This window comes from Thalassophryne amazonica, chromosome 3 (assembly GCF_902500255.1).
Source record: "Thalassophryne amazonica chromosome 3, fThaAma1.1, whole genome shotgun sequence".
NCBI lineage: Eukaryota > Metazoa > Chordata > Actinopteri > Batrachoidiformes > Batrachoididae > Thalassophryne > Thalassophryne amazonica.
In genome coordinates this window covers 132371477-132392513 of record NC_047105.1, presented here as the reverse complement: position 1 = coordinate 132392513, position 21037 = coordinate 132371477, and the positions used below count along the sequence as shown (strand labels likewise).

The 21037-nt window shown below is 43.8% G+C and overlaps 1 protein-coding gene across 1 annotated transcript in view; it reads left to right on the top strand.

The window, feature by feature from the left end:
• Positions 1 to 21037, top strand: part of LOC117507619 (zinc finger protein 271-like) — a 71828-nt gene that overhangs the window by 16470 nt on the left and 34321 nt on the right.

Here is a 21037-nt window from a genome sequence, read left to right as displayed (position 1 = left end):
TTTTGTAGTGCAGAATACTCTTCTGGGTATGCCTCCTTTTGCACAGATTGAAGTCCGGCTGACTTTGCTGCTGCCAGCACTTCTGAAGTGCAAGGTTTGTTGCACTTTAAGATGTATGACCAGAAAGAATGGGCTTGATAAACCACTAAAGACACAGCTCTCAGCAAAGACTGTCATGTGGAGATGTCCTGAAACTGCTCTGGGGTGAGATTGCCTTCAAATGTATCCATAGCCAGGGTGGTCACCTGGGGTTTCACATCCACATCCTTTTCTGGATCCACCAGAATAAAAGACTCCTGTGTTTCAGACTGAAGCGGTTTGTGAACCACGCTGTGTTGGTGAGCCATGACGCAGGCACAGACCTGGTTGGCCAGATCAGCTGGGATTTGATCTGTACGCACATGTTGGGGAGAAGTTGTCCGGCGTATGCGACGTGTGATTATGCACATGTATAAAGAACCACTTGAAGTCATTGTATGTATCGTAGGACGACTTTACTGTCACAGTAAAACTTCACGGCATCCAGCTTGTGGTCAAGCTAGCTAAGAATCAGTTCAACCATTTCAACAGCTACTACAGCTCCACACAGTTTGAGTTGAGGGATGGTGGGCTCTACTTGAGGCACTAACTTTGCTTTCCCGAGCACAAATCCAATTCTGCACTGTCCATTTGTCATGATGGCTCACCTGTAAGCCACTGCACCTATAGCCCATCTGGAAGCATCTGAGAAGAGACACAGTTCAGTGTATGCACCACTGGAGAGAGACTGTTGTATGAATGGGGACGATGGAGGTTACTGAAGTCCTGAAGTAACTTTTTTTTTTTTTCTTCCTCTCTCCCATGTTTCTAACCTGTGTAGTTGGTCTGTAGAAAGCTCTGTGTCCCAGTCACTCACATCAGCAGAAAGTTCTGAGTAGTGCTCATCCCTGAATGGTCACTGGTGCCACTAAACCTAGTGGGTCAAATAGGCTGTTGACCGTGGATAGCACTCCACAGTGGTTGAACAGGCAGAGCTTCATCAAGGCCTACATCTTTCAGACCACCAGCCCGGTCTTCAGGTGTGAAAGCGTTAATGACAAATTCACTGTTTGATGCGATTTTATGCAGCTTAAGATTTGATTCTGCAAGGGATGCTTGAGTGCGCTTGAGCAGATCTATGGCTTCAGCTTTGTTTGGGAGAGTGACAAGCCCGTCGTCCACATAAGTGTCTTTCAACAAAGTATTTATGTTCACCTTCTTGTGCTGCTTTTCGGAGACCACATATAGCCACTGCGGGTGAGGGGCTATTTCTGTAAACATGCACTCTCATTCAGAATTCAGTTACCTCCTTTGTCAAGTTGTTGTCCTTGTGCTACAGGAAACATCGATAGTCTCTGGGGTCTGCTCTCACCAAAAAGCCATAGACCATTTGTTGGATGTCCGCCATCAGTACAGTGGTTTCTTTTTTAACTTAAGCAGTCCTCCAAAGAGAGAGTTGTTTAAATCAGCGCCTGAGAGCAGCATGCTGTTCAGGGAGACACCACATTCTGTGCACTCGAGTCAATTGCTATTCTAATTTGGCCAGGCTTCTGTGGGTGGTACACCCCGAAAATTGGCAAGTACCAGCACTCTGCATTTTTTGTGGAGAGGTGCTGCTTCCTCTGCATGTCTGTTTTCAAAGACTTTTGTTCATAAACACAACAAACTGCTCCTGCATTTCAGGGTTTTTCTTCAATGTGCATTGCAGGGAGTATAGCAGAGAAAGGCTCTGTGCAGGGAGACGTGGCCTCGGTGACCTGAATGGAAGAGGTGCAGTTCAAGCTGTTATTCTCATCTCTGTGGAACTTTTCAGGCATGATATTCAAGAAAGTCTTGTCATCAAAAGACAAAGCTCCTTTTGTGCAAATGTGACCCTCGCACATGCATGTTCAGCTGAAGCTCTGGCTGTTACAGCAGCACTGACCGTTGAACACTTGGAGAAGGTTGTGTTTTCTTCTTTTGCCTTTGCAGTGGATGAATCTATCTTACAATATAACTTTTCATTGTACTGCTCTCTCCATGTGTTGTACTGCTGCAGTGTTACCATCAGTCAAACTCTTTTGAGAGCCAGGAAAACGAGCAGCCTTGCTACTTTAATGTCCCTTTAGTCAAACAGAGTGAAACTAAAAAAGAAGAGAGACTTGGAGAAGGCGTATGATTGGGTACCCTGGGAGATACTCTGGGAGGTGCTGCATGAGTATGGAGTGAGGGGGTCCCTTCTCAGGGCCACCCAATCTTTGTACTCGCAAAGTGAGAGCTGTGTTCTGGTGCTCGGCATTAAGTCTGACTTGTTTCCAGTGGAGGTTGGCCTCCGCCAGGGCTGCGCCTTGTCACCAATCCTGTTTGTGATATTCATGGACAGGATACCAAGGCGTAGTCGGGGAGAGGAGGGTTTCCGGTTTGGTGGGCTCAGTGTCTCATCACTGCTTTTTGCAGATGATGTGGTCCTGTTGGCTTCATTGGCCGGTGACCTCCAACACTCACTGGAGCGGTTCGCAGCTGAGTGTGAAGCAGCTGGGATGAGGATCGGTACCTCTAAATCTGAGGCCATGGCTCTCAGCAGGAAACCGATGGATTGCCTACTCTGGGTAGGGAATACGGCCTTGCCCCAAGTGAAAGCATTCAAGTACCTTGGGGTCTTGTTCACGACTGAGGGGACGATGGAGCGTGAGATTTGCCGGAGAATCAGCGCAGTGGCATTGCATTCGCTCTACTGTACTGTTGTGACAAAAAGGGAGCTGAGCCAAAAGGCGAAGCTCTCGATCTACTGGTCAATCTTCATTCCTAGTCTCGCCTATGGTCATGAGTGTTAGGTCATGACCGAAAGAACCAGATCGCGGGTACAAGTGGCCGAAATGGCCTTCCTCAGGAGGGTGGTTGGTGTCTCCCTTAGAGATAGGGTGAGAAGTTCTGTCATCCGTGGGAGGCTCTGAGTAGAGTCGTTGCTCCTTCATGTTGAAAGGAGCCTGCTGAGGTGGTTCGGGCATCTGGTAAGGATGCCTCCTGGGCTCCTCCCAAGGGAGGTGTTCCAGGCATGTCCATCTGGGAGGCGACCCCGGGGAAGACCCAGGACTAGGTGGAGAGATGATATCTCCACACTGGCCTGGGAACGCCTCGAGATCCCCCAGTCAGAGGTGGTCAATGTGGCATGGGAAAGGGAAGTCTGGGAACCACTGCTGGAGCTGTTGCCCCCGCGACCCGAAAAGCGGTTGAAGATGAGTGAGTGTGACGATACAAACTGTGTTATATAAGTAAGCATCAATTACACAAAGTTCTATTCAGAACTTACTGGGTAAACGGCACAGAAGCTAACCTGTATTAAGGATGCAAATGAAAGTGGCTACAGTTAGAATATATAATTAGCATCAACACATAGTTTGTGTTAGCGTGTATGCTAACATTAGCGTGTATGCCGGCGTATTCACCCATAAGTTATTGGCAGGCATGCACATAACTGGTACTTATGGTGCTTGTGCATGCTAATACTAAATTATGCACAGCAGAAAACACAAGGGAAGTACTTCATAAGAGGAAAGCAATGACAGATTGTAGGCAGGGGTTGAAATATATTTTTTTTAACCTACTTGCACTGGTGCTAGTAAAAAAAAAAATTACTTGCACAACCAGAAGTCAGTCTTAGATCAACCTTAAAACTCCTCGTCTGATGTGTCAGACTCTCTCTCTGGGTAGAGTTTGAGGGGAGAGCAGCAGCAGCAGACAGTTTTTTTTTTTTCACGTGCGCATGAACGAATCGTCCGTGAAGATTATTTTTTTCATTAACTACACAGATGTATAATAAAACAAATGGTTACTGGTTTATAATACAATGATGACAGAGTTTGAGGGGAGAGAGAGCGAGGAACCGCAGCGGCAGCCAGTTTTTTTTTTTTTTTTTTCTTTTCTTTGTTTACATGTGCGCGTGCAAATGGGACAGGAGGTCCTCAAACGAGCTCCTGCAGCTCCAGTTTTTTGGTGCAGCTCCTGCAGCAAATAATGAAACTCCCCAAATTGGGAACGTCTCATGAGGATGTTGTAAACCCAGGGACGGCGCCGCTGGCGACTAGGGATGGGTATTGATAACATTTTATCTATCGATTCCACTTATTGATCCGATTCTTTATTGATTCCCTTATCGATACCGTTTGTGAATTTTTCTGTGTACTAAAAGTAGGCTTTACAGGTTTTCTATGTCAGCAACATTTTAAATTGGTCACTCAGTCCTTGATCTCTGGACATAAATAAAAATAAATAATCTGTAGTTTTTGTCAAAAGCATTTACTTTCAGACATTTTGGCATGAATGTCTCTCCGTACCTATGATCGCTTGCAGTTTGTTTGTATTACAACATTTGGAAAGAGGTGGCATTTGATTTAAACGGCGTTTCACTTTGAAGTTATTAATTCCGACTGGACTCTATCATTCTAATTTGACTTGGCAGAGAGCCGCACAGCGTTTGGAGCTGTGTGAACAGAACGGAGGATGATTGTCATTTCTCTCTCACAACAAGACAGAAGTCCCAGTTAGTGACTTTAATCCTCACAAAAGTGACTCGTGATTGACATATTCAGGAATGAAAGTGGTGAAAAACAAAAAAGCTGAAACCCAAAATTACCCCCCAACATCACCCGCATGAAAATGTTTGAATTCTAGAAGCTCTGAAATGCAATATGGGGCTATTCCAGACAATAAACTGCAGTAAGTGCAGCATCCATTTTGGTGAGAAAAACCCAACTTTCCTTATTCAAATTTGACCATACCAGTGCTAGTGCAGTATAAAATTACGTGCACCGCTCGAATAGTACGTGCACAAACTAGCACATGCATGTACTGATTCGAGCCCTGCTAGGACAAGTGTTTCTCTCTGCTGTTCATCAATGATTTCTTTGCACATACAAGCACGATGAGTACCAGTTATTTGCACCCGTGGTTATTGGTTTAAAGTGTAACTGACATGGCTATTTGTTCAGTCTGTTTCACATTTTGTGATAGTGTTTTGTTCTGTTGAGAAAAATACTGAATTGTTCAACATTGATCCCAACACATTATTTTGGCAGCAATCTGTGTGATATCATGTCAAAGACATACGAGGTCTGTTAGAAAAGTATCCGACCTTTTTATTTTTTTTCAAAAACCATATGGATTTGAATCACGTGTGATTGCATCAGCCAAGCTTGAACCTTCGTGCGCATGCTTGAGTTTCTTCACGCCTGTCGGTTGTGTCATTCGCCTGTGAGCAGGCTTTGTGTGAGCACTGGTCCACCCCTCTCATTGTTTTTTTAATTGCGAATCAATGTCTGAATGATTTGGAGCTTTGCTGCATCAGTTTTTTTCCAGAAACTGTGAGAGACCTCCAGGTGGACACCATTTGGAAAATTAATATGGCTTTCAGGGACAATTTTATGGGGATTACACAGATTAAGGAGTGATCCAGATGGTTTAAAGACCGCCCACAACTGCTGAGAGCGCGCCTTGCTCCGAGCGCCGATCGACAGGCTCAAACCCCGCTGAGACAACCAGATCATTTCCAACGTGAAGGCTTTGTTGATCCGGGACATGGTCTGACTTTCACAAAAGGCAGAAGGCGTGGATATCAGCACTTTTTCTTCACATTCCACTGTTACAGGAGTTTTTTTCATGGAAAGAAAAGCGGAGGGATGCGCCACGGAGCTGTTCATTACGCGGCACAAAACCACCTCCGTGTTGGTCTCACAGGACGGCTTTCAGGTAGATTTCAGACGTCTGTCGGTTGCTTTTCAGTCGTGTGATTATCCGAGAAATTGAGCATGAGCTGGACATGCCCCTACATGTCCTGTGAGGATTCATCACCGCATTGCTTTGCGCCATGCGGCTCCACTGCGATGCGTGGAACTCCTCCGCACGTCTGTCTCAATGTGCCGAAAAAGTGCTGATGTCCACGTCTTTTCACAATTCCTGTGCTAGTCAGACGACATACCGGATCAAGACAGCGTCCAGTTTAGAAATGAACAGCACATTCCACTGTTACAGGAGTTTTTGTCATGGAAAGAGGAGCGGAATTCTGCGCGTTGCGGTGGAGCCGCATGGCACAAAGCAACGCCGTGATGAAGTCTCACAGGGCATGTTGGGGCATGTCCAGCTCATGCTCAATTTCTCGGATAATCACACGACTGAAAAGCAACCGACAGCCATCTGAAATCCACCTGAAAGCCGTCCTGTGAGACCAACACGGAGGTGGTTTTGTGGCGCATCCCTCCGCTTTTCTTTCCATGGAAAAAAAACTCCTGTAACAGTGGAATCTGCCGAAAAAGTCCTGATATCCACACCTTCTGCCTTTTTGTGAAAGTCAGACGACGTCCCGGATCAACAAAGCCTTCACATTCGAAATGATCTGGTTGTTTCAGCGGGGTTTGAGCCTGTCGATCGGCGCTCGGAGCGCAGCGCGCTCTCAGCAGTTGTGGGCGGTCTTTAAACCGTCTGGATCACTCCTTAATCTGTGTAATCCCCACAAAATCGTCCCTGAAAGCCATATTAATTTTCAGAATGGTGTCCACCTGGAGGTCTCTCAGTTTCTGGAAAAAAATTGATGCAGCAAAGCTCCAAATCGTTCAGACATTTATTCGCAATAAAAAAGACGAGAGGGTGGACCACTGCTCACACAAAGCCTGCTCACAGGCGAATGACGCAACCGACAGGCGTGAAAAAACTCATGCATGCGCACCAAGGTTCAAGCTTGGCTGATGCAATCACACGTGATTCAAATCCATATGGTTTTTGAAAAAAATAAAGGCCGGATAGTTTTCTAACAGACCTTGTACATCAGTAGCAGTGTTGTAGTGGAGTTTCCAGCATACAATGAAACGCTGCTGACCATGTTGCAAACGTGATATGTGTTTTTTAATTATTACCATGCGAGGAGAGCCTGCTGATGCATGTGCCTTGCGGTGGCGTCTCGTTAGATCATATCCTGCATGACACGATATGTGTTCTCCACCTGTGACTTGCAAGTCCACATTTCTCAACAGCTGCTGCAAGCGTGGACACACCTAACTTTGCGGACCAACTCAGCTGAAAGTCTCACTCTCTGTTCTTTTTTTCAGTGATTATATATTTTATGTATTTGTTCTGTAAATATGTATGTAGTTATTGTTGTATTTATATGTCCTGCTTCTCCCTGTTGTCTGTGTTTCTAATTTAACATGTTGTGTACATTGACTCAGTTCCAGTCGACGGTGAGTTGTTGGCTGGTGATCATCTGAAACGCCCTGTGTGTCCACAGCACTATGAGCAAAGCAGTTACACATGAATGAGTTCATGCCTTTCCCCTTATCATACATATGAGTTGTATTTATTTTCTCCTCTTTCTGTCTGTTGTGGATTAAAATTTACATGGTGGAAGTGACATTAGCCTGGCCAGCCGTCTGATAACTAAGTTCACACCGTGCCATAGGCGCTCAGATGTTGCTGGCCCGCCCTTGTGATCTTGTCTGTACATAATTATCAGCATGTCATGAGAGCCCACCCACAATGCGTGGAGTGTTGTTCATGACACAATGTGTGTTCTCTAGCTGAGCTGCGAGTACACAGCAGTCAGCTTTTCCAGCTGTACATTAGAGCCGTCCAGATGAACACTGCGTTGGACAGCGATTGCACTCCGGCCACCTTAGCCGCACCTGACAATGTTTTATCATGGTGCAGGGGAAGGGGGGCACATCTGATGCCATTTGTGTTGCATGGTAACACACTCGTAGGGCACTTAAAAATGTGGGGCCATTTACACAGCCAGCTCGAAAGTTGTTGCCCCACCTTTTCTGAGTGTCCCGCGAGTGGTGCAGGATGTTCGTGACTGGCACCTGGACTCCAACTGACACTGGTCGAGAGTGGGGCGAATGGCCATTCGTCCGGCATTCGATGACATTTGATTGCTCCATTTGGCCACAGTTTGACATGGCCGATGATTTAAGTGCAGCTCCTTGGCTGCAGCACGATATGTTCGACCTGCGTACAACATGCCATGCAAATGCTGTGAACATGATCAGATGGCATTGCCTGCCGTTCGAATGGGTTTCAGGTGCGAGTGGCACGCAAATGTAGAGTGCATGTGCCATGTCCTAAGGGATGTGGCGAGTGCTGTACGAGGCGTGAGTGTGTCTCTGATTTCCCGTGAGTGCCATTCGAAACTTCCTTTGTGCTCCATTCTGTCTGATGTGTTGTGTGAAGGGGCCCTTATGGTAGGTTCAGTGATTAGTATTCCTGTCAAAGCAAAAAACCAATACCAAACAACTAAAAAACAAGTAGGGTAACTCAAAGGATTCACAGACAGTTGTCAAAGAAAATTTATTTAATTGGATAGATCAGGGGTGGCCAAGTTCGGTCCTCGAGAGCCACATTCCTGACAGGCTTAGTCGTCTCCCTGCTCCAACACACCTGAATCCAATGAAAGACTCGTTAGCAGACTTTTAATGAGCCTTTCATTGGATTCAGGTGTGTTGGAGCAGGGAGACGACTAAGCCTGTCAGGAATGTGGCTCTCGAGGACCGAACTTGGCCACCCCTGGGATAGATGGCTCAAACCAATCTGGTGCATTATTACTACCAACTGTTTGGGTGCAGAGCATCAGTGGAGTACGTTTTTGACTTACTACTTTACTAATGAGGAAAAGAGGAGAGGGCAAAAAAGGGGAATTACACTGTACTATATCCTGTGGAATTAATTTGTTCCCACAGACGTGTCCATAAAAAGCATAGAGGGATATATACGAGGTCTGTTAGAAAAGTATCCGACCTTATTATTTTTTTTCAAAAACCATATGGATGTGAATCACGTGTGATTGCGTCAGCCAAGCTTGAACCCTCGTGCGCATGCGTGAGTTTTTTCGTGCCTGTTGGTTGCTTCATTCGCCTGTGAGCAGGCTTTGAGTGAGGTGTGGTCTACCCCTCTCATCTATTTTTTTATTGCGAATAAATGTCTGAACGATTTGGATCTTTGCTGCATCAATTTTTTTCCAGAAACTGTAAGAGACCTCCAGGTGGACACCATTCGAAAAATTAATATGGCTTTCAGGGACGATTTTATGGGGATTAAACAGATTAAGGAGTGTTACTGCCCCTTTAAGGACGGCCCACAACTGCTGAGAGCGCAGCGCGCTCCCAGCCCCCATCGACAGGCTGACACCCCGCACAAACAACCAAATCATTTCCAACGTGAAAGCTTTGTTGATCCGGGACCTCGTCTGACTTTCACAAAAAGGCAGAAGATGTGGATATCAGCACTTTTTCTGGCACATTCCACCTTTATAGGAGTTTTTTTTTTTTCATGGAAAAAGAAGCCGAGGGACGCGCCACAGAGCCGTTCATTACGCGGGACAAAACCACCTCGGTGTTGGTCTCACAGGACGGCTTAAAGGTGGATTTCCGACGGATTCCGGTTGCTTTCCAGTCATGTGACTATCCAATTGTGATTGTGCATGAGCTGAACATGCCAGAACATGTCCTGTGAGGCTTCATCACGGCGTTTCTTTTCGCCATGCAGCTCTGCCGCGACGCGCGGAATTCCTCTGCCTTTGTTCCTCTTTCCATGACAGAAACTCCTGTAACAGTGAAATGTGCCGTTCATTTCTAAACTGGACGCTGTCTTGATCCAGTATGTCCTCTGACTAGCACAGGAATTGTGAAAAGACGTGGACTGACGTGGACAAAACCACTGAGGTGGTTTTGTCTCGCGTAATGAACGGCTCCGTGGCGTGTCCCTCGGCTTCTTTTTCCATGAAAAAAAAAAAACTCCTATAACGATGGAATGTGCTGGAAAAAGTGCTGATGTCCACATCTTCTGCCTTTTTGTGAGTCAGACGAGGTCCCGGATCAACAAAGCTTTCATGTTGGAAATGATCTGGTTGTTTGTGCGGGGTGTCAGCCTGTCCATCAGCGCTGGGAGCGCGCTGCGCTCTCAGCAGTTGTGGGCCATCCTTAAAGGGGCAGTAACACTCCTTAATCTGTTTAATCCCCATAAAATCGTCCCTGAAAGCCATATTAATTTTTCGAATGGTGTCCACCTGGAGGTCTCAGTTTCTGGAAAAAAATTGATGCAGCAAAGATCCAAATTGTTCAGACATTTATTCGCAATAAAAAATAGACGAGAGGGGTAGACCACACCTCAGTCAAAGCCTGCTCACAGGCGAATGAAGCAACCGATTCTGACGGGGGACACCGGCAGACCAGTCTAGAAGTTGCGCTAATGCGCGAGACTCAGAAAACAAGCATCCGGTTTCACAATCCTTTGTTTAGGACAATGCATTTGTGTCTTATTTGTGACGATCATTTGATGATGTTTAAGGAAAACGGTAAAATTAATTTACAACAGAAAACCCTGAATATCCGTATGACTCCGAAACTCGGAAAAATCTGTATAATTTACAGGCAAGCCGTATAGGTTGACATGTACATATGAACCCGCATGGAATGTCTCAAACCTAAACCTACTTCTCGGCATCTCCAAACAGTCAAATTGTCAATCCCACTGAGGTTCTTAGTCTGGGTGTCAATAACCTAAGGTCACTGTGCTCAAAATCATGGTTGATTAATGATCTAATTATGGATCACCACTTAGATATGGTTGGGTTATGTGAAACCTAGCTTAAATCTACTGCTGTCCTCCCCTTTAATGTAGCCTGCTGCCCACCGGTGTGCACATTTAGTCACATTCCTCATGACGCAAAGCAAGGCGGGGGTGTTGCACTTATAAGTCTTGGTTTAGTTTATTATTAGCTGTTGGGGGCCATAAGTATAGTTCACTTGAACATCTGATTCTCTGCTCTGCCCACAAGAATAAAAATCAGTCGTATGACTTTGTCACTGGCTCATACTCTGCATTCTTAAGCCTAGTCTACACTAGCAAACATTTGTTTGCCCGAGTTTGGTAGTGTGGACGTATTGCCAAACACCACCAAACTAGTTTGCAAAAGTTTGGACATGTTCATTCTTGAAAACATGTTTGGTGAAGTTTGCCAACAAACAGGCAGTCAAAGAAGAGCTGGTGATCATGTGAATTGCTAGTTGGACAAAATGGCAGCCTCCAAGAAGGAAAGAGTGTGGGGATTTGAAGAGATACAAAATTTAATTGAGGATTATGAGAAACATCCATGCCTATACAACACCATAATCAAGTGTGTGTCTTGCTTTTGTATCAGTGGCTCCACCTTCTGAAGGAGTTCCTCGAAAACTGCCTCATCCATCCTCAGAAAGTTCTTATAACTTGGTTTGTCAGAGGACTGTATTTTTTTAAGAAGGCAATTGTAGGCCCCATACTTGTCTTTTCTTAATCCAGGATCTGCACCACAAGCGAGGCTTGTTGTTTTTGGCGGCGGCGGCGACGTTCCACAGCAATTACACATTACTGCTGCAGATGCCCTGATGACTTCTCTCTTGAATTTTGCCATTGTTTCTGATAATTTTTAGAGGGAAAGTACAAAACATTGGAAAACATTACCAAACATTTGTTTTGTACTGTTTCATAGTATGGACACCCAAGCCAAACATAAGCAAACGTGGTGTTTGGTAATGTTTGCAAACAAAAGTTTGGTCAAGTTTGCCAGTGTAGACTAGGCATTAGATGAATTTGGTGAGTTTATCAACTAACTTGTCAACTAGTGCAGATAACATTCTGATTGTTGTTGACTTCAGCATTCATACAAATAAGCCGCCTTATCCCCTCTGCAAATCATTTATGGAAATGATGGATGTAGTATTAGGATTCTAGCAATTCAGGATTCAACATACAATAGTGGAAATACACTGCATTTGGTTCTCGCACGTGACATTGCTGTCACAAATATTGACATCATGCTTCTTGCGTCAGTGGTCTCTGATCACTCACTTATTAAATTTACAGTTTCGCTGCCAAGAACCTTATTTATGATTGCAGCAACACATCAGTTCCTGAACTCGAAGCTAGACTGCCTGATATCTTAGCATCACGTTTGGAAAATGCCCAATCAGTAGACAGTCTTGTGGACAGTTTAAACTCAGCGTTCAAAACTACACTCGACATGATTGTTCTACCTATATTAAAGCCATGCCCCCCCCAACACAGTCGCCTTGGTTCAGTGATTACTTGCATGACTTCAAGCATAATGCTAGAGGTGTAGAACATAAATGCCGTAATTTAAAATTAGAAGGATTCCACTTCGCGTGGCATGATCTTATTTCAGACTATAAGCGTGCACTACTGGCTACAAAGCGGGCCTATTACTCTGATTTGATCAACAAAAACAAGTATAACTCATAAGCTAAGTTCTTATTTGACACGGTGGCAACACTGATTCATGGACAACCACCTGTAAGTCGCTCTCCTTTTACAGCGCAGGTTACTTTGATAAGAAAATACATCCCAGTGTGCCTTAATCCAGCCACTACACCCTGCTATCGAGGTGGGTGCTGTCACTGAACCATTACCTAGATTTACAGAATGTGATAATATCTCACTTGATGTGCTGACAAAACGTGTGATGTCTACTAAAGGCACAACCTGCTTATTTGATCCTATACAACAAAACTTTTTAAGGACCTGTGGCCCACTCTTGGGCTGACTGTGCTGGAAATTATTAACCTCTGGATCTGCTGCCAATAGCCCCTTCACACATGGTGCAAAGTCTGGATAGCGTTTAGATGAAAACGGCGAAACAGTTCGAAAGTAGTGCACCACGAGAAATCGCGCCGATGAGCAGGCGTGCACGAACCCGGTGCGAGAGTTTGTGCATGTGCCGGTGTCTTTCGGGCAGAACACACACAGTGCCAGCTGTGGCACATCATGCTGCTTATGTAGAGGAAATATAAAAAAAACAGCCAGTACCTGTGGGACCAAATCGTGCCGCTTAGGTGGGGGGGGGGGATTATAGGACGGACTGGATGCGAACCCGCGCCTTCCAAAAGCTCTGGTTGCCAGTCAGAGACTTTACCACTAGCTATGGAGCTGTTCTTTGAAAGCTACAGGAATCAGCCTCATAACATGAAGGATGTGGAAGTACTGCAAAAAAAATTACAATTACACACCATGTAAAAACACAGCATTTATCAAGCAAACAATACAATTATGATTCATCTGTTTCTCTGTAAATGACCCATGGTCACAGACATACAGTCATGAAATGACATGAATGAGAAGCAGTTCGCTCGTCTCATTCGTGTTCATATCTACTGGTGCGTCTCCAACCAGCCGCGTGTGTGCGCGTGTCTTGTGGATGATGCGCCACAGGACACCATGTCAAGTGGAACAGAGCTGATGTGGGGGATGTGACAGTGAGATTGCCATCTGATGGTCCGTTTCAACCTAGGAGCAGCCTGTCCATGTACGTGCGCGGCACATCGCTACAGTGATATGTGTTTTTATTTATGTCCACTTGATAACAGCAAGTGGCCTTAACACCCCTAAAAACTGGCCACTCTGAAGGACTGATAAGGGAATCTTTAAGCAAAAAGGCTATTGATGTTGGTGGATCGAATGATTTAACAGTTCTCAAAAAGAACCGGCTCTTGATACCCATCCCTACATCTGATGGTTAATAATCTCATTATTCCCTTTGATCAAGTTGGGTGTAGTGTCAGACTCTGACTTGGTCTCAGACACATGCGCAGTGAAAGCAGGACGGACCGATTTTTAGAGGGGGCTGGTCGGCGACACTGGAACTCTACTGAAACTGACCTGTCGCGTGAGTCACGGACTGTGAGACTGTGCAAGATTTACAACTGTGAAACAGCGAATGTAACTCTTATTTAAAGTATCCATGAATTGCAAATTTGAATAAACTTGCCCTCACATGCTAAATGTCTGTCATTTGACGCTATGTCAATCTGTGTTTCAGGGAGGAACATTTTGCTCTTTTATTAAGGTGCTCATTTGTCTCAATATTTAGCTTGATGTTTGTAAATATTAGGCTAAATTTGTAAATACCTAGCATTAACTCGTCTGCAAAAGTTTTAGATATGACAGAAATTTGATAATGTAGTGTTTGCCTTTTTTTCTACCTATTTGTTGGTCTTAATCTGTGGATCAAAACAAAATCTGCCAATGAAATATGATTCTTTTGCTCCATCAAACTAATTATGAAGATAAACCTCATTTTAAATTTCATTATTATTATCATCATCATTATTTTGTCAGTGTATATGACAATGAAAAGAGTTTCCAGCTGCTGTAAAATTAATGTAAAAGTAGGATAACACACACTCTTGCAGGCACACAAAAAAGGGTCAGATTCAAGTCACTCCAGCTAGAAATGTGAATGGAGCTCCTGTCCTGTCCGATGAGATTCAAACTCGTTCCACCCTGTCTGTCCGCTATCAAACACCTTTTACTTCATAAACTAGCTGCCTGCCTTGTTCGCTGGATGAGCCACAGAAAAATGTGAGTGTTTTGGTTCTCCTGCATCCTAAGTGGATTTTGCTCTGCCTGAGAGGAGACGCTGTGGAGGCAGAGCAGCAGGGAGCAGGATGCTCCATTTGGACCCGCAGAGCACACAGCCTGGGGAGGAGCGCATCTGCCCTAGTTACGCAGGAGACAACTGCTGAATTTCTGCTTATGTTCTGTGCACGACAGCATGCAGGGGCGCCTGCTTGCAGCTGCAGGGCAACAATTTGCCAATTCCTCATACAGTGATATAACCGCTTTACGTTGCAGAATGTTTTTTTTTTTTTTTTTTCTTTAAGTGCTTGCTGGTAAATAATAAAGTAGAGATATGTCAAAATTGTACTTGCGTACAATAACAAAGTATTTCTACTTCTTTATATTACAACATTATGCTCTTCTTGTAAGTTATGACAATCTCCTTATGGAACGTTCCACACATGAATTGGAAGGGGTGCTCAAATAGTGAAGTTCATTATTTTAGCATAAATTCTCTGACAGGCCTGTGATTTTTACACCAACCAAGGGAACATTTGTCACTATTTGTAAATTTGTTTCATGTGTAACTATAAAACTCGTTGAAATGTTATAAGCTTCCAGCAATATTGTTCAATGTTTACGGGTGTCATGACTCTGATGGAAGTGAGGTTCAAGGCCAGCAGGAGTCGCCATGCAATAGTATACAAACAATGAATGGTTGAGTTCAATGACGAATTAAATATTTGTTCCATTGAAAGAATGTAAAAACATTCATTATTTGTTTTATATAATGGCTAAAATACATCCTTGTCATTTGATATATTAATTTATAAACCACTGAAAAGGGACTTACATTGTTGTGCGTCACTGTGTTGACTTTGTGTACTTCCAAACAAAAACACTTTGTACTTCCTCACTCCAGCGAAAAAATTGTCAGAAATTTGTCCAGCTTTGGTGCATCACTGCTGATCTGACAACAATCCAGCACTAACTTTAAATAGGAGTCCAAAAATAATTCTGACGATGTAGTCTGCAATGCCATGCACCGACTTCATGTACTTCCAATAAAGAAGGAAAAAGACTGTACTTCCTCAGTGCCGCCAAAAAAAATCATGTCAGAAATTAGACCAGCTTTTCATTTGAACTTTCTAACAGCTCTTCATGCTTCCAGATGGCTTAAACAGCACAGTGGATTTGTGTGTGTGTGTTTGAAGAATTAGCTCCTTCACATCGTCATCTGTCAGCAAAACAAACTCGGCTTGTTTAGCTAAGTGCCGCTCCCACTAGTGGGTGGGGTTCACAGTGTGCAGTGGTATAAAACCTATGCAACCAATTTGCACTCTAAATGGAACCAAATTGCACTCCAAATGCAACGCAGCACAAATGGGACGAATCCATGTTACTTGACATACAAAGCACCAAGTAAATGACAAGGATCCACTCAGCCTATTGATTCACAAGGATCAATAGGCCTCAGTCCCCCAACAGCTAAAGGCAGCAGTCTCCAAACTATTCCAGAAAGGGCCGAGAGGGTGCAGGTTTTCTTTGCAGCCACTGACTCCAGCAGGTGATTTCACTGATGAACTCATCCCACCTGCTCCAAGTGATGTTAATCAGTGAAATCACCTGCTGAGCTAAAGGGTACTCTGGCCACTCAAGCTAGAGCCCGGCTTTTTAGCCAGCTGGTCAGAGCAACCACCTCCTTATGCCAGAGATTACGAGTTTACGTCCCGAGGGGAGCAAAGGAGAGGAGTCACAACAGAAACAAATTAAAGAGTACTGCTGCTACACCAAGACAGCTTGAACATAATCCCTGAATCAGAGAAACACTTCTGCTGTCACAGGAATATCACTGAAATATTATTATTAAATTTTTTTAAATAACAGATTTCATTCTAAATGTGGGTGAAATGTAACTTGCACGATAACAAGACAAAGGACAAGATTGAGTCATTAATAATAAATTTTATTTATAAGGTGCCTTACATTTGACAAGCAAATCTTGAGGCGCTACCATAAAAGTACAAAGAATAAAACACAGTACAAGGAAACAAACACTGTTAAGAAAAAGCTTTTAAAAACAGACAAGTCTTTAAGGGTGATTCTTTAACTACGGGCACTATTGGCCTTGTAAATGTAATTTCCACCACACCATTGCCTTACAATATAAAGCTCCTTGGGGCAACTGTTTGTTGTGATTTGGCGCTATATACATGTGCTCTGATGTCACTGTTTATCTCCATAGAAACTACCCAAACAATCTTTCATACAAACTGTTTAAAGGGACATTACAGTGTTGTGGTGGAAATTACGGCAATATGTGGGACAACTACATTTTGTTTAAAAAAAAATCACAACAGTTGTATGACATTGAATACCCCAATTATGTTTTGATTATTTTACTGATATTTTATTCAGAGATATTTTAAAACATTAGAAAAAACGTTTCTTTACCATTCATTTTTATCATTGAAGATCAAAAGTCTGGGTGTGGGACAAGCACAAAATGGCAATATTTGCATATAATGATGCTGAAAAAAGGTGAAAAAGTCATCATAGACTACTAGAACAAAGTTCTTAACACACTTTCATTGTAAAGATAACTATAAAAGTGTGAAATTTCCCCTTTTTTCTGTTTTTCATACAATATGATCAAAGGACATAAGTGCCAGTAGTCTAAGAATCACCCTTAAGTGTTTTTTTAAATTTCAGCTGACTGTGGCATTCTTAGGTGGTTGGGAAGAGCATTCCACAGTCGGGATGCAGCCATCTGAAAGGCCCTATCTCCCATAGTATGGAGTTTAGCCTTCGAAAGCTGGAGTTGGTGACTGTCAGCAGAGCGAAGATGGCGTGATGGGTTGTAGGGACTAGGGTTGGGTATCGAGAACCGGTTCTTTGAGTATCATTAAGAAATGATTCGATCCACCGATATCAATAGCCTTTTTGCTTAACAATTCCCTTATTAGTCCTTCAGAGCAGCAGTTGTTTTTGAGGGTGTTTGTCGGGATTACAGACCCTGCAGCAGCTCTGTAATAAACCGTTTCTACCTTGCGACTCCACTTTGAAGCGTGAAGCAATGCTTTGATCCACTAGCTCGTTGGTTCTTTGATTCGCTGCTCTTCAGAAACGGCAAGTCCGCTTCTTAAACCCTCTCAAAGCCATTAAAATATCGTGAGTCACTTTTGTGCAGATTAAAATCACTAACTGGGACTCTTGTTGCAGTCAAGAAAGAGAATCCTCCTCCGTTCCATTGGCACAGCTCCAAACGCTGTGTGGCTTTCTGCCGAGACAGAGTCCGGTCAGTGTTTTTTTTTTTTTTTCCTCCCAAAATGAGACATCCTGCATTCTTTATGAATTTCATCCTGATGTGCAGTGCACCCAGTTGCAAGAGCTCAGCTCAGATGTATGGAAAGGCATTCATGCCAATAATGTCTGAAAGGAAATGCTTTTGACAATAACTACAGATTTTGTGTATTTCTATTTATGTCCAGAGATCAAGGATCCACCATGTAGAGCTTATTATGTCCAAAGTTTATGGATCCAGTGACCAATTTCATATTTATTTACTTTAAAGTAGACCTGCTTTGAAATAAATGTGGTCAGATCTCAGAAAGAAATAGCTATGTATTTATAAGACCCTTATGAATGCAGTTAAGTAAATCTGCAAGCCCAAATTTGTAATTCAGCAGAGAAATCTTAGTTTAAAAATGACAAATTTGCAGCTAAATTTGGCCCTTCGCGAAAACTGTTTGTATATCCGGGACATTGCCGTGACGTAAGAGAGAAGACAGAGCGCTAGCACCTTCAGTCCGATCCTGCGCGTTGAGTGAATGCAATACTAGCTATTTCTCAATTCGAACGCTTGAAAATGACCGCCGAATTGGTCGGACAGTGAAATCGAATCTCGACATGGAAGTCAACGTAGAGGATCCTGATGATCTTAGTAGAAACTTTAGATAGCTCAAATAGTGACCAAGATGATGGTGATATCGGAGAATTTGATGAGGAAAATGACGGCGGAGATGAAGGTGGAGAAGCAGCGAGGCTGGCGGACACACAGCTAAGACCCTACCAGCACAAACCCGAGCCGTGAGGGGGGGGGAAGCCGCTGATCCAGGTGCCGAAGTGCGGGGTGAACCAGCAGATCCTGGTTTCAACATCCAAAAATAAGCCGCAATGAATGTGAGATACAGCTCTGCATGCTCAGATCAGCGGCGACATCAACAGCGGGCGACGTTCTTCTTACTGTGCCAGCTCGCTCACATGCTGCGCTAGTGAGCAGGTCGTCGCGGTAACCCCGACCCCAGCCCTGCCCCGTGAGAAAATCCCCAAAGTCCCCAGAAATAATTTTCAGGCAAAAATAAGACATGTATACTCACCAAACGTACCGCAAGACAATATGAAGTTTTAAAAAAGTCGATACTTCCGTATAAGACAATAAAAAGGTGCTTTTGTAAGAGATGCAAACTAACGTAAGTCCACAAATTAGTTTACACTGCTATATCCGTCCCGGCGCATGCAATGCATGCTGTGATAGTGTCTTCTCTCTTATGTCACGGCAATGTCCTGGATGTGATGACAGTTTTGCGGAGGGCCAAATTTTAGCTGTAAATTTGTCATTTTTAAACGAGGATTTCTCCGTTGAATGACAGATCTGGGCTTGCAGATATTTACTTTATTACATTCAGAAGGATCTTATGTGTAAATATGTCATTTTTTGGTTCAAAGATCTGACCTGCATTTATTTCAAAGCAGATCTACTTTAAGACTCAATAAAATGTTCTTAAATTTAAATTCAATTAATCGGCTTATAAAGCGCCAAATCGCAACAAAAGCCATCTCAAGGTGCCTCACATAAAACAGTTCAACATAAAAAATTAAATAGATAAAGAAAAATTTAAAAATTCAAATACATAATTAAAAACAGAAGTAAAAGAATAAAACATAAAAAATAAAAACTATTCTTAAGAAAGAGAATAAAAATAGGCTTTAAGTCTTGACTTAAAAATGTCCACGGACTCCGACTGCCTCACAGTCGCAGGAAGACCGTTCCACAGAGCGAATGCACCATAAGAAAAAGTTATTTACCCGCTGACATAGAAAACCTATAAAGCCTACTTTTAGTACACAAAAAATTCACAAGGGTATCGATAAGGAATCGGATTGATAAGCGGAAATGATAATGGTATCGATATCGATAAAACTTTATCGATACCATCCCTCGTAGGGACTGATCAGATCTTGGGATACACTGGTGCACTGCCATGGACACACTGGAGACAGATCTCATATTCATCTCTGAACCTAACAGGGAGCCAGTGAAGGTTTTTGAGGATGGGTGTGATGTGCATGGACTTCCACACCCCCATCAGGATCCTGGCAGCACAGTTCTGAATATACTGCATTCTCTGCAGGCTCCTGCCAGGTATCCCGATGGTGAGTGCATTGCAGTAGTCCAGCCTGGAGGAGACAAAAGCATGGACCAATTTCTCAGCATCGGGTAGGGAAAGGGAGGGACAGAGTTTGGAGACATTCCAGAGATTAAAAAAAATGCACTTTTGCAGAGTTGCTGGATGTGGGTAACGAATGACAGGTGGGGATCAAACCGTACCCCAAGGTTAGTGATGGAGGAATTGAGGGGAATGTTGTGGCCGGTGAATGAAAAAGCAGTCAGAGGAAAGGACTGAAGTTGATGAAGGGTCCCAATGAGCAGACCTTCGGTTTTGTTACTGTTAAGCTGAAGAAAATTGTCATTTATCCATGCTCCGGTCTCCTCCAAGCAAGGCGTGAGAGCAGTTATTGAAAGTAAGGGCAATGTAGGGTCCAACCTGACATCGAGGTATCATCAGCATAGCAATGGAAAGTAACTCCATGCCTGCTGATGATGGGACCGAGGACTGACCCTTGAGGTACCCACAGGTGACATGTGGGCCCTCGACCTGGCTCCCCCCCAGAGCCACATACTCAGCTCTATCAGTCAGATAGGACTGAAACCACTTGAGTGCTGTGTGGGAGATCCCAAGGAAATATTGCAAACAGTGGAGGAGAATGGAATGGTCCAGTGTCGAAGGCGGCTGAGAGGTCGAAGAACAATAGCAGAGATGGAGAGCCCATTGCACAGCAAGGCATTTAAAAAAAAAAAAATCAGCCTTGAGGCAGAGGCCAACTTCGAGACCTCCAGTTCTGATCAGCAGGTTGACTGCACTGGAGCAACGTCAATCTTCACAAGCAGGTCAGAGAAAAAACATTATTTTGTCAGTGTCTGAAAGCTTGTATGAAACAGACACTTCAAACACAGAGTGATAATGTGGCAGGTATATCTGGTGATCAAATGAAGGTTGTGAGCAAAGTTAATTTGAAGGAGATGACACATGGAGCAAATTTAATCAAGACTAACCCTGCAGGAGACAGAAATTGGATTTCCCATGGTTTACTCTGGTCCTAATAATATTCAGTTCATTTTATTTATATAGTGCCAAATCACAACAGAGCTGCCCCAAGGTGCTTCACACAGATATGGTCTAACCTTTTCAGCCCCCCTGAGAAATCACACAGGCAATAGTGGTACAGACAATCTCCCTCTGGCATTCTTGATGAAGAAACCTCAAGCAGACCAGACTCAGAGGGTTGACCCACTGCTTAGGGCCATTCTAACTGTTAAACGATA